General features: G+C 54.4%; 1 long non-coding RNA gene across 1 annotated transcript; it reads left to right on the top strand.

Moving 5' to 3' along the window:
• The first annotated feature begins 1,206 nt into the window (after positions 1-1,206).
• LOC311579553 lies at positions 1,207-7,432 on the top strand. Its single transcript, XR_014773186.1, has 2 exons — positions 1,207-1,448; positions 7,217-7,432. It is a non-coding gene; the product is annotated as an uncharacterized lncRNA (long non-coding RNA).
• The last annotated feature ends 2,093 nt before the right edge of the window (positions 7,433-9,525 follow it).

The following is a 9,525-nucleotide window of genomic DNA, read 5'->3' as shown; positions in this document are numbered from 1 at the left end:
AGTAAGCCTGTGGTGCCAGCACTCGGGAGGCTGAGGCAGGAGAATTGCAACAAGTTTGAGGTCAGGCCTGATTACATATCAAGTTCCAGGCCTGCCACGGCTACGCAGTGAGACCCTGGGGAGCTGCTTGAGACATGTTGGTAGGGGCAGTCCGGGGGCTCGAGTGTCCAGCTCCCAACAGGGTCCCATCACTCGCCACCCCAGGAAGAGAACACAAAACTGCAGCCCTGTCCGCTGTCCCCACCCCACCCCCACCACACCTTCTCCAGGAAAGCAGATCAGAATCCTGGGGTGGAGGCCGACCAGGGGGGCCTTCTGCTCATCTCCTCACCCCCAGGCGCTGGCCAAGGGGAGCTAGAGGCCGTATGAGGAGCCTTCAGCGGGCCTGTCCTCCTATGAGGAGGGAGGTCCTTGGCGTGAGAGGCCACAGGTACTGAGCGTAGGGGCCCGAGTGGGGACCAGACCTGCCCCGAGCAGCTAAATCAATAACATCACCTGGACAGGGCTGCTACAGTTGCGACTCCAAATCCAGGGACCACACAGCCCACCTGGATGTGAGGCGGGGAGAGGGGGCCATGGGGTGTGGCTGTGAGGGGTCTAAGTGGTCAGGTCACACTGTAGGGAACCAGCCCAATCGGGAGCATCCTGGGCAGACCCTGGGTGGAGTGTGGGGAATTTTGCTCCCACTGTCCGTGATTCTGCCTGCCAGGGGGGGAGCTCAGGCACTCTCAGCGACCAGGAGGCTGTGTGACTTGGCAGTGGCATCCAGTGAGGCCCAGGCTTCTCTAGTTCAGGTGGGCTCCCTGGGGTCCTGAAGAGTAGGGAGCTGTGAAAAGGGATTTTCCTGCAGTTCTAGTCACTGTCCCCGCCTCAGCCTTGGCCTCCTCTCCTCGAGGGCCTGCAGGTCTCTCTGCCTGCCCAGAGTGCCTTGCTGTGTGACACAGACTGCTGTGCCTTCCTCTCAGCAGGGAGTCCAGGCGGGTTGGGGTGTTGGCAGGTAGGTGGATTGCCCTACCCCGAAGACCTGGCAAAGGGTGCTTCCACTCAGACCTCGAAGGAAGTGACACGAGCAAACAGACTTGGATTTCCTGTGCCATAGACCAAGCCACTCTATACCCCCAATGTCTCTAGGCCTCACCATGAACGACAGTAACGCTCCTGCATCCACACATCCAGGCGATAGACACCTATCCCCAGGGAGGGAGTGTTCCCGGTGCCCATGGTCCTCAGGAGAACAAGGAGGCTCAGGTGCAAAGCTGTCTCCTCAGAACAGGTCCCTTGCCCCGACACTCTGGACTGACTGTGGTCCTCCTGACACTCTCTCCCATAGACAGAGGCTTCTGGGTCAGAAGTAACTCCAACTCTGACGAGGCAGGGCTGGAGCCATGCTGCAGCGGCGAGATGACGAAAGCCTTTCATGTTGGGATGAAGACCTTGAGCCAGACAAGGTACCAGTACAGCTTTCCCTATTGACCGCTCTGGTTGTCAATCACGGTGTTTTAGCCCCGCCCAGTGTGACCAATCAGAGCCGACTATGCTTGATTGCCGCATCAGTCAGCCTTCCCATCAGAGACTGGGGTGGCCAGCAGAGGGCATCATTTGCAGGTTGGTCCAGTAGTTTTGGGATCTGCAGAGGTAAAGCCCCCTGGACCCCCAGCCCTGTCTGCTCTAACACGTGACTCTCCATTGCATGCCTTCAGTCGTCTTGGCTGCAGAGGGGAGGGCTAGGCTTCTGGGAGTTGTACCCAAGGTTAGACCCTTCCCTACGCCACAGCGCAGGCCGAGAAAGAGAGGCCCACAGTGTTGACTGCCTCCAGGGGGACTTGGCCTGGAGCCGTAGTTCTGAGTGTGGCCCCAGGCTGCTCTGCAGACCAAGTTGGAACCGTGTCTGGATGGCAGGTGGGACCCTGACAGGCCAAAAAGACCGGATCTTCTAAGGCGCTGAAACTGGCAGGGCGACACAACCCACACAGAGGAACAAGCATGCCTGTTAATTAAGAGGAATGTTAATTCACAACATGGCTGCTCTGATCACATCCAAAGACCTTCTGGGTCTGTGTGATACGGTTGGAGATCCAGGAGACTGAAACAAGCGAAGAAAAGTTCCTTTTACGCTGGGCGTGGTGGCGCAGCCTTTAATCTCAGCACTTGGGAGGCAGAGGCAGGCGTATCGACCTGAGTTCGAGGCCAGCCTGATCTACAGAGGGAATCCAGGACAGCCAAGGCTACACAGAGAAACCCTGTTTCGAAAAACAAAACAAAGCAAAAGGTCTTTTTACACATGTCTGATCTGTAAGAATATCACATCAATAGGAAAAGAAACTAAGACAGAAATTATGTGTACAGAATTTCACGGCAGGAGTGTGTGGTGCAGGAGGCCTGTTGCTCTGTAAGGAAGCGTTGCAAAGTCAGGAAACATAAGGGGTCCATATGTGTGGCGATCAATGACGGCCACGGGACAGAGTCCACTTGGGTCTGGTGGTTGTGGGCTTCTGATGGCCCCTAGTCAGGAGATGGAAGCTGAAGGATTGAAAGTTCAAGGCCTGCCTGAGCCACACAGAGCTTTTGAGCTCCGCCTGGGCGGTTTGGTGAGAGCCTGTCTCAAAACAGATGGTCAACAGAGAGCAGGGCCCAGCTCAGTAGTGAGGTGCTCACTGGCGCCCGGGAGGCCCTGGATTTGCTCCGCAGGACCAGAGCGAGGAGAAAGTAAAGTCGAAATCAAAGGCTAGGTTGCCAGCGGCAGTGAGTGGGGCCCCCGACCCACTTAAGGCCACGCCTCCCTGTCCGGCCCATTTGCAGAGAGAAAGCTTAGGCCCTGGAGCCACTTGCCCCTCCAGAGCTCTGTGTCATGTCCAGTTGTGCTAACAGACTCTCCTCCTCTGTGTGTGTATATAGATTTTCATAATTAAAAAAATAATAATATTTTCTAGGAAGTGTGACCTTGGTCCGCAGGCAGAGGCAGGTGGGTGGGGCCTCTGAGTGACAGCCGAGGTAGGCAGGCTGTGGGGCGGAGAGTCCAAGGCCGAAGTCTCGAGCAGGAGAGGAAGGCAGGAGAGGGAGGGTGTGTTTAAGTTCAAGGTTGGGCAGATGGAAGCAGGAGATTTCCCATCGTCCTCCTTTCTTTCCGGGGAGGTGGATCAGGGTCCTGGACCCACCTTCCGGAGCTTGGCCCCTCCTGCAGCAGGCAGCCTTGGGACTGTTAAGCAAATTGCCTGGTGGGGCCCTGGGCCTGGCTAATTCCAGAGTCTTAATGAGTGGGAAGATGAGGTTTTATTCATCACTGGGGCTTTAAAAATTGCAGTAAAGTGGCCCACTTTATAAAGAAAAAAAAATCAATCGCAAAAAGAAAACAGGAGTATGTAAATGGACGGGGTGACAAAAAGCGGGCCAATTACCCCCAAAATGAGCCGCAGTTATGGCTCCATTAACTCAATTATATTTTCTAAAGGATTTCTTACGAGGGCCCCCACCCCACCCCAGCCGTGTGCCTGTAATTTTTACATCAACTTCAAGCCATTAAGTTGCATTAAACTATTTTGTGGGAGAGAGCTTGTGTGTCTGGGAAGAGAGGGCTCCAGGCAGGCTTGTCCGGCCGCATTGGGGACCGTGAGTCCGGTGTAGGCTGGCAGAGGCAGCGGGCGAGGGAGAGCTGCGGCCTCAAACCCTCGGCCCTGAGAGAAGATGGGAAGAGGCCACTGTGCCTCCCACCCTAGCGACTGAAGCACAGGCTGCCAGGCACCAGCTTTGTTTCAGGTCTTCAGCCTGCAAGCCTCCTCACCCCACACAGGTGCTATCGCCTCCCAAACCGGAAACACCAGCCCACACGGGCCCCTAACTTTGCTGGCTTCTTGAGTTTTCTTTTGTTCCATCAGTTAGAAAACTTAAATTTTTTGAGACATAGAAAATAAATTTAGAGCCAGGCATGATGACGCACGCCTTTAATCTCAGCACTCGGGAGGCAGAGGCAGGCGGATCTCTGTGAGTTCGAGGCCAGCCTGGTCTACAAAGTGAGTCCACGACAGTTAAAGCTACACAGAGAAACCCTGATTTGAAAAACCAAAAACAAATAAATAAATTAATTTAATTAAATGCATTTCAATATAAAAAGAACACACACACCAAAATTCAGACCCAAATGGGACTATGTTTTGTGCCTATTTGCTGTACAGGCCAAGGACGGCCTGGGACACGGAAGGTAACCTCAGCATGACTTGTTTGTTCACGTCCAGTCACCTTTGGGTTTTCTCAGATGCCCCCAAATCTCAGTGTCTCCTGGTGGCTACTCACTGTTTCTTATAGCACGGTGGCCTCAGGCCTGGTGGCTGCAACCTGCTTTCCATGTCAGGTGGCCTCGTGAGCCGGGGCTGCCCTACATAAGTCTACTCCTGCGCCGTGGGGATCCGGGGCTTAATATCCTGGAGTTCAGATGGAGCTGAGAAAGAGGAGGGGGGAGCACAGGATGAGGGGGTAGAGAAAAGGCGGGGGGGGGGGGGCAGCCGGACAGATAAGAGGGCAGTGACCAGTGTGCCCAGCTCAGAAAGCTTGGGCACTGAGTTAGGGTGACCCTATGGTACAAGCCAGCCCTACTCAAGAGTGCAGGGCTTGCAGGGAGGTTAAAACACTAACTCACTTAGGCCAGGGGAAACACCGACCAACTATGCATTGGGAGTCAATTCCAGGAAGGCTGCAAGAGGGACCGACACAGGACCAGTCCGAGAGGGTGTGATCGAAGTCGGGGGCGGCAGAGACTGGTCCTGTGAGGGTCCCTCCAGCACTCAGGTCCCCAGAGGCTGGGCAGCAGAAGAAATGAGGGCAGAAGACAGATAAGCAAAGGCATCCACTGGACCCTGGACCCGAGGAGCCATCTTGTGAGATAAAAGCACGGGCTTCAAACCTCCCCGCCTCGGGGGCTGGAGAGATGGCTCAGTGGTTAAGAGCACTGCCTGCTCTTCCAAAGGACCTGGATTCAATTCCCAGCACCCACATGGCAGCTCACAACTGCCTGTAACTCCAAGATCTGACACCCCCTACACTAATGCACATAAATTTAAAAAACAAAACAAAACAAAACAAAACCTCCCCGTCTCAACGCCCTGCTCTTGCTGAGCACGTGGAGCTGCGGGGCAGGTCCCCACAAACCTGAGGGCACGCTCAGCCTATATTTGAGAGGACAATGGGGGTGCATGCACGTATGTACTTGTGTGCATGCATTTTTATTGATATAAGAGTGCACAGCCACTGGCCGAGGTGTAGGGACAACCAAGATGCTTGGAGTGGCCGTGGTAGCCCTGGTGAAGAGGGCCGGCTTTCAGGGAGATGGGGAAGCTGACGCTGGGGAGCCAGGAGATTTGGGCTGTTCTAGGGTCCTAAAGACCTCAGCCTGGGGAAGCTGGGAGTGCCAGGGATGGGAGTGCCAGCAGAGCCTGGACCTTTACAGAACTTGTTAGTCAGTAATTAAGGGCTGACAACCTATAGCTGTGCTAGCATGCCTTGGGCTTGGGCTAGCAGCCTAAGACCTCAGAGAAGCAGCTGAGAGAGCCTGTGTTCGGCGGTGCCGAAGGATGTAGGGAGGAAACGGGTGTGTTTGGCCCCCAGTCGGCACCTGCAGAAGAGTCCAGGCTTAGATCTGGTGGGAACTCTGGTCTGGATGAGCCCCGAGAGGAACACACCTCCGCTCCCCGGATGGAGGCCGTGCAGCCTGGCGTTCTCCTGGAAGACTGGCGCATACTCAGTCCCCGATCCCCCAGGTGGTGCCAGAGCCCCCTGTATCTAGACATGCAGGGGTTCAGGAGACAGGGTGGAGAGGAGGTCTGGGCAGTACTGCACCCCCGCAGGGCTGGGAGGCCCTGACCAGCTTTGTGTAGTGAATTCTGCTTCTGGGAGGGCAGTCGGGCTGGCTCAGCCCTGACCAGTCACTGACTTCCGCTCTTGGCTGTGCCCATCTTCCTGCCCTTGACTGCTCCTCTGGCTATGTCTCTTGCTAGATCTTCACCTCTGTCCAGCCCTTCCACTAGGCACGTGATCTCCATAGTCTGTGGCTTTGGCCATCCAGACCTGCCTGAGGGCCATGAGCCCTGTGGTCCCCTCCCCTGTAGACTGCCTCCTCCTAAGCCTGGGAGTTGTGCTCCAACCCTGCATCCTTCTTAGACTAGTACTAATAGAACATCTTCTCCCTGACCCCTGGTCATCAGGGAGGCCCCATGGTGCTCGGGGAAGGTTCCTCCCTCTCCTTGTCTTGGCTTTTGCCAACAGACAGAACACTCACCTGGCCTCCTAGAGTGTGCGAGGTGGCAGGTGGCCCTCAGGCCTTGGGAACACTGCAGCTGTGGCCCGGTGGCCAGAGGCTGCTCATAGCTGGGGAGCATTGAGACCTTGGGAGTTTGTGAGGGACACAGATGGACAAGATCCTAGGCCAGCCTGGCTGTCCACTAAGTGACTTTAGGGCAGCCTACAGAGCTGCCTTCTCTATGGGATAGTGGGCTGACAGCACACAGCTGGGTTTGCATCGGAAGCAAATCTGTAGATCAGGGCAGCTGAGCTCCTGGAGTCAGTGGTGTCAGCCTCCACTGTCCAGAGGGAGGGGTTGCAGAGGACCCTGCCTTCAGCTCAAACCTCAAGGGCCCCAGCCTAGGTTTCTAGACTGCCCTGGGCAGCTGCAGGTGGTGGGTCGCCGTGGATCGCCGTGGAGGGGGGCAGTTTCTTTTCACACCACAGCCAGCCTTCTCCCCCTCCCGCACCGTGATCTGGCTCCCAACACAGTTATTCAAGGTGAGAAGGGTGTCCTTGCTGCCTCTGGCTGCCTCACACTGAGGTCTGGGCACCAAGGTCACCTCCAGGAGTGCGGGAAGAGGGGAGGAGTGACTGGAGGTTATGGTCTGGAGGGAGGAGGGAGGGCAGAGTGGGGGGAAATAAAAAGAGATTACATTTTTTTTTTTAAAGGCACTCGAGCTGTCTTCCGACACCGTGCCTGGTCTCCGTCCGGTTTATAGCTTACAGGCTCTGCAGCTGGGCCTGTCTGCCAGGGGCGGGTGGAGGGGGTGAGGCCAGGGAGCTAAGCGCCTTGGGCTGCCTGGGCCAGGCCCCTTCTCCCTGGTGCTGCTGGGTGGTTGTAGTGTGCTCAGTGTGGGGGCGCACAGTGCAGGCGGGACCCCGGAGGTGGTGCCGGTGAGGCCCATCTATCCCCCCCGACAGGTCAATTTTCTCTTGTGTTTTACAGGAGCTTTCAGGGCAGGAAATGTGATAGGGCAGCTGATTTATTCCCACACCTGGTCTTTGTTCACAAACCCTCACTCCTGCCCCACCCTGTGGAAGTCTGAGTGCTCTTCTTCAGAGGGAATTCCTGCCCTGGTTCCTTCCAGTGACAAGCACTGACTGCTGGGTGTGGAGGTCACCTCTGAGATGGGGACATGATAAAGCATCTATGGTGACCCTCGCGGTGTGGTTCTTTTCTTTTTTTAAAAAAAATTGTTTTTTTTTTCAGTCAGGGTTTTGCTCTGTAGCCCAGGCTGGCCTTGAACTTTCCTGCATCCTCCCGTCTCTGCCTCTCAAGTGCTGGCATTGCAGACATATATAGCTACATTCTGCTTTGAGGTATGTGTTTGCCCAGGGGGTGGTTTGTGTGTATGTGTGTGTTGTTGTTTTTTGTTTTTTGTTTTGTTTTGTTTTTCAAGACAAGGTCTCTCTGTGTCAGGCTTGGCTGTCCTGGACTCGCTTTGTAGACCAGGCTGGCCTTGAACTCACAGCAATCCGCCTGCCCGGAGTGCTGGGATTAAAGGTGTGCACCACCAAGCCCCGGCCCTCCAGGGGGTGTTTTTTCTTGGTAGCATCTGGCTTTGTGTCCCGGTCACCTGCAGAGACATGGACAGGACCTAGGATTGCCCTCTCAGCCTGGTCTGTGAGGAGTTCTGAGGAGGGTGGGTTTTGTTACTTGAACTCAGAGCTCCTCTGTTATGCTGTACCCGCCTCTGCCCATCACATGTGGGGGATGGGTGCTTGCACCCCCCTTTTCTGTAGCCCACAGAGGCCTCCAGTCACCACTTTCCCGGCCACTCCTGAGAAAAAGGCCATCTTTGGTTGGAAGCTCTGATTTACTTATTTTGGTTTATTGAGACAGGGTTTCTCTGTGTCGCCCTGGCTGTCCAGGAACTTGGTCTGTAGGCCATACTGGCCTCAGACTTAGAGACCCATCTGCCTGAAATTAAAGCATGTGCTACAACTGCCTGGCTCCTCTGGTTTCTTTCAAATAAATATTTTTTAAAAAATATTTTCATTTAATTTTAATTTATGTGCATTTGGTGTGAGGGTGTCAGATCTTGGAGTTACAGACAGTTGTGAGCTGCCATGTGGGTGCTGGGAATTGAATCCGGGTCCTTCGGAAGAGCAGACAGTGCTCTTAACCACGGAGCCATCTCTCCAGCCCTCAAATAAATGTTTTTAAACGCATTTGTGTATGTCCCCAAGCGTATGTATGTGTCCCACATGTATGCAGTGCCCCATGGAGGCCAGGAGAGGGCGTCGCATCTCCACAGAGGCCTGGCATGGGGTCTAAGAGTGAAGCCCAGCCCGTTGCCAGAGCGGCAGTGCACTTGCCCGCTGGTTCTGCTTTGGATGGAGCAGGCCCAGAACGTACTTAGAAAGCTGTGAAGTAGAATCTGAGAGGGAGAACAGCCTGGCACTGCACAGCCCCTTGCTCAACCCTCCTCTGCCAGCTGGTGCCCTAATTTTTCTCAAGGAGAGTTCCAGAATGTAGGGTAAAGCTCTTGCTTCTTTCCCAGAAACTCCCTGTGGCTTGTCATGGACGGGTGCTGACTGGGGTCACACTACTTAACAAAAACAACAAGCCAAGCCAGGCATAGCAGCGCACCCCTTCAATCCCAGCACTTGGGGAGCGGAGACAGGCGGCTCTGGGAATTTGAGGTCAGCCTGCTCTACACAGTTCTAGGACAGCCGAAGCTGCACAGTGAGACCTGGTCTTGGAAACAAGCAAACAAACAAACCAAAAATCAAACTGAAAAGAAAAGAAGGAAAGAAAGAAAAGAAAAGAAGAAAAGAAAGCAGGGTCACAGGGCTAGAGGGACGGCTCAGCAGTTAAGGGCGCTGGCTGCTCTTCCAGAGGACCCAGGTTCAATTCCCAGCACCACATGGCTGCTCACAGCTGTCTGTGACTCCACCTATCTGATGTCCTCACCCAGATGTGCATGCAAGCAAAGTAGCTATGCACATTAAATAAATAGTAAATAAAAATTTAAAACTTTTTTTTTTCAAGATGGGGGTTCTCTGTGTAACAGTCCTGGCTGTCCTGGACTCGCTTTTGTAGACCAGGCTGGCATCAAACTCACAGCGATCCACCTGCCTCTGCCTTCCAAGTGTTGAGATTAAAGGTGTGCGCCACCACGCCAGCAATAATAAATAACTTTAAAAGTTAAAAAAAGTAAAAAAGCAAAAAACCAGGGTCTCATGTGGCCAAGGCTGGCCTTGAACTTTTGATTCCCGACTTCCACCTCCCTAATGCTGCTGGGATTATAG

The sequence above is a fragment of the Acomys minous genome (genome assembly GCF_964271855.1).
Source record: "Acomys minous genome assembly, chromosome: 12".
NCBI lineage: Eukaryota > Metazoa > Chordata > Mammalia > Rodentia > Muridae > Acomys > Acomys minous.
Note: the sequence above shows the minus strand (reverse complement) of the source record. Positions and strands in the feature narration are given on the sequence as shown.